The sequence below is a fragment of the Manacus candei genome, unplaced genomic scaffold (genome assembly GCF_025592945.1).
Source record: "Manacus candei isolate 608988 ecotype Guabito, Panama unplaced genomic scaffold, ASM2559294v1 h1tg000048l, whole genome shotgun sequence".
Taxonomy (NCBI): domain Eukaryota; kingdom Metazoa; phylum Chordata; class Aves; order Passeriformes; family Pipridae; genus Manacus; species Manacus candei.
The window spans coordinates 10,009,528-10,013,789 of NW_026138096.1; positions in this window are offsets into that span (position 1 = coordinate 10,009,528).

Consider the following 4,262-nt stretch of genomic DNA (forward strand, 5'->3'; position numbering starts at 1 on the left):
TGCCACTGGGCTTGGCTCTGCTGCACCGATCTCCAACGATCCCTGCCCTCCATCCACATGCTAAAATGTTTCCAAAGTTCATCCTTCTGCCAAAGGGGAGAAAAACAGGAATCTCACAGAAATTGTCAGTGGGCATAAGTTTGCTAACCTGGTTGGGGCATGAAAGGCATTTGGTTGAAAATCGGGCAGTGATGTCTGGCTGGCTGTCAAAGGAAAAGACAAGAGAAACATATGAAAAGGGGAAATCACCTTCTCCAAGTGCTACTCCTAGTAAAAACTCTGCACTGAGTGCAAGTTATTTCTATAGGGTGATATTTCTGTGATATTTCTTAGGGCTCACCTCACCTTCAGTCTCCAATATCTCCTGAAATAAAGCACATACGGTTACTGCCTTTGTGTTAGGGTGCAGGAAAGCTCAAAGCAGCTCCTCATGTGCAATATGGTTACATCCAGTACTCCTACAACATGGCAGCAAACACTGGGTGCACATAACTAGGGGGGATTATCTTGTATGGTCACATTTTCCATTGGTGTTTTAACCTTCCCTCAAAAAAAAAAAGATAATTTTTATAATGAAAATTTTTTTGACCGCAGGAAAACCATCAGACCTAAAGTGCATTATGGGAGCTTCAGTTTTCCCCTGGGGTTTCCATTTTCTGCAGAGGCAGGAGTTGCAGTCAGCCTGCACTGCAAGAGGAGTTTGCAACCAAAAAAAGAGACATCAGGATGGGCAACCAGGTGGCTGAAACAAACCGGATCAGGAAAAGCAAATTATGCTGCCACTCTCAGCTGCAGCGTATTCAGTTCCATTTTGACAGACCTGAGGAAACTTCTGTTTTCATCAAAAGTGTCTGCAAAAGAAAAATCACTTTCAGGCCAGGACTCATTGTTTCCTTCCTTTTTGCTGAGTGATGACAGATCTTGCAGAAGCCCTAAGCATAGGTGAAGTAGGAGAACCAACATAAATATAAGCTAAAATGCAGCTCTACTTCCTTCCCATGGAATACCGGCAGCCCTTGTAAATTCTGCCATGTGAGCAGCTGGTTCAGAGGCAGAAGGGAACAATAAACAACGGAGGAAGCAATTGCTGGCATCGCTGGAGAAGGTCCTGGGAGCCCCAAAAGCAAGGCCCCTGTGGGCTGTATGCTGAGTGTATGTGGTCCTCGGGGGGCTGCAGGTCAAAGAGAAGATGAGGAAGCAAAGAGGGGTAGAATTGCTGCCACAGGACCACCTAATGTGTCTGTGGCAAAGCCGTGCTCTCCATCCCTTCACACTCCATGTGTAGACACCAGAATAAGTCAAAGATGGGCAGCAACCTCTCACTCCCACAATTTGTGCATCTCTTTTCCATCCACATGGTCCACAAAAGTTGGAGAGAGTAGGACAGGCTTTGGCCCATTTTTTAAAGCCATCTCGAGGTAGAGAGTGCACCACCTCTCCAGCTGAGTGACGTGGTAGGAAGAGGCATCTCTGAGGGGAAATGTCACGGTTTGGTCTCATGCCTGCACCCCTTCTTAAAGTTCATAGGGTAAAAGTAAAGCAATTGACTTTGAGTCTCTCACCAATGAGTCACACATGGCTCCTGAAGCATCAGCACAGCTCCTTCCTCAGTTGTTAGCAACAACTTTTGGGCATAGTGCAAAGTCAGCCTGACTCCACCACACAGTGTCACACAGACTCGATCTCCTGGGTACCATCACGCCTGTGAGTTGCTGCCGAGGACGTGCCAGCAGGGACATCAGCTGCCCAGGTTGCCCTGTGCCTCTTTGTTGGGACCACACAGCCCACCCTGCCCTGACACTCCGGGGCTGCCATGGGTGCCAGCTGCTGTCTGGCCAGCTGAGATGTGTCTACACATCACATCTCTGCTCCCTAGGTAGTCATCTGCTAAAAAAGCTCATTTAGGCCACAGAATGAAAGCTGAGAGGAGACACGGTTGCTGTCTATAAATACACTGGGGCAAGCATCGGGGAGGCAGTTGAGCTATTGAAGCTGAAAGACAATGTTGGCACAGGAACAAACGGGTATGGAGAGGCCAGGAATAAATTAAGCAAAAAATTAGAGAGAGAAGACAACCCTCTGAGAAGCTATTGCCTGGAACAGACTTCCAATAAGAGACTACATGACACAAAGTGGATTTCAGTCAGATGGATCTGACTAAACTAATGAAGATGTGGAGGGGGCTGCATATCATTGCTGCCTGAAACACAAAGGGTCACAGCATGCATCCAGGTGATCCTTCCTAGTTCCACATCCCACATTCCTATGAATGTGTGAGTACCACTATGCAGGGGACACAGGCAAATACAGACATAGATATAAATGCTAGATTTGACCTAAGCTGCCTCAATGTCATCGTAGAATCATAGAATTGTAGAATGGTTTGGGTTGAAAGGGGTACCTTGATGATCACCTAGTTCTTACTCCCTGCTGTGGGCAGGGACACCTTCCACTAGACCAGGCTGCTCAGAACCCCATCCAACCTGGCCTTGAACACTTCCAGGGACGGGGCATCCACAACTTCCCTGGGCAACCTGTGCCAGTGCCTCACCACCCTCACAGTAAAGAATTTTTTTCCTAATATCTAATCTAAACCTCCTCTCTTTCAATTTAAATCCATTCTCCCTTGTCCAGCCACTACACACCCTTGTAAATAGTCTTGTCCCATCTTTTCTGTAAGTTCCCTTCAGATACTGGAAGGCCATAATTAGGTCACCCTGAAGCCTTCTCTTTTCCAGGCTGAATTATCCCAATTCTCTCAGCCTTTCCTCATAGGAGAGGTGCTCCATCCCTCTAATCTACTTGGTGGCCTCCTCTGGACTGGCTCCACCAGGTCCATGTCCTTCCTGCGCTGAAGACCCCAGAGCTGGAGGCAGCACTGCAGGTGGGGTCTCACCAGAGCAGAGCAGAGGGGCAGAATCCCCTCCCTGACATGCTGGCCAAGCTGCTTTTGATGCAGCCCAGGACACATTTGGCTTTCTGGGCTGGAAGTGCCAATTGCCAGGTCATATCCAGCCCCCCATCCACCAGCACCCCTAAGCCCTTTTCCCCCGGGCTGCTCTTGGTCTGTTCATCTCCCAGCCTGGATTGACAACAGGACTTGCACCAACCCAGGTGCAGCACCTTGCACTTGGTCTTGTTAAACCACATGAGATTCCCACGGGCCACTTCTTGAACCTGTCTAGGTCCCTCTGGTTGGCATCCCATCCTTCAGGTGTGTCAACAGCACCACCTTGATGTCCCATCAAAGTGTCTGTGTTTGGAAATGTAGCTAAGAGTAAAAAGCCCTCTATAACTTTTTCCATTAATTTGACCATTTTTTTAACCTATTTTGTGCTGGTGCCCACCAGACTCTACTGCAAATGGCTTGCAGAGTAGGTTTGTGCTTGATTGTGTATGATGCATAAACATATATGAAATACAGGTTCTCTGATATCCCTGAGATACCTCAACTATACTCATGTTAACTCAGGTCCTGTAACTCAGATTCATTCTGTAACCACTTCTAGGCTATATTATCTTTGACACCTATTTTACTCAAGCTGTATTATCCCAGTCATCCCAAATGAGAGCCAATAATCCCTTCCCACCACACCCCATATCGTAGGTTCCCTATATACTTCCTATTTAACAGACTAAGTTCACTAGGCATGTTTTTATTTTACTGTTTTAATAAAAAATACATCTAGAAAGCAAATTCAGGGCAGATGGGCAGGTGAAAGGTCTAATTACTAAACTTATATTTCATACATAGCTCTCAATTCCTCCATCCATTTAGGTTCAATCTTAGGAATGCTGTTACCAAACATAGCACTCATTACATATATTTTTTCAATGAAAATCAATTACTGTTCTCACAGGCATAGAATCATTTTACACAAAACCCACAAGATCTTCCATCCCTTGATCTTCAAGTCTTTTTAGAATCTTTCTGACTGTTGGAGACTCTGAAATGTGAGCAATTATGTCAGATTTAAGATACATTGGGGAAGGCACCCTCAAAGAGAAGCTGTTTTGTGTAACTCTCCTGATTCTTAGAGAACCACAAAAGGCTCCACCACATCTTCAAGTTCATCTAGAAAAAAACAACAGTATTTTATTCACTTCAACAAGAGAGAGAAATGCACTCCACCATGCAATAGCCTATGTGTGACAATCTTGATATTTATTCCAAATCACCTCAGATGCACTTGGTTTGCAGACTTCAGGAACGTGCTCCCACTCTTCCCAAGGAAGATGAAGGCAGGGAACATTTGAAAGTC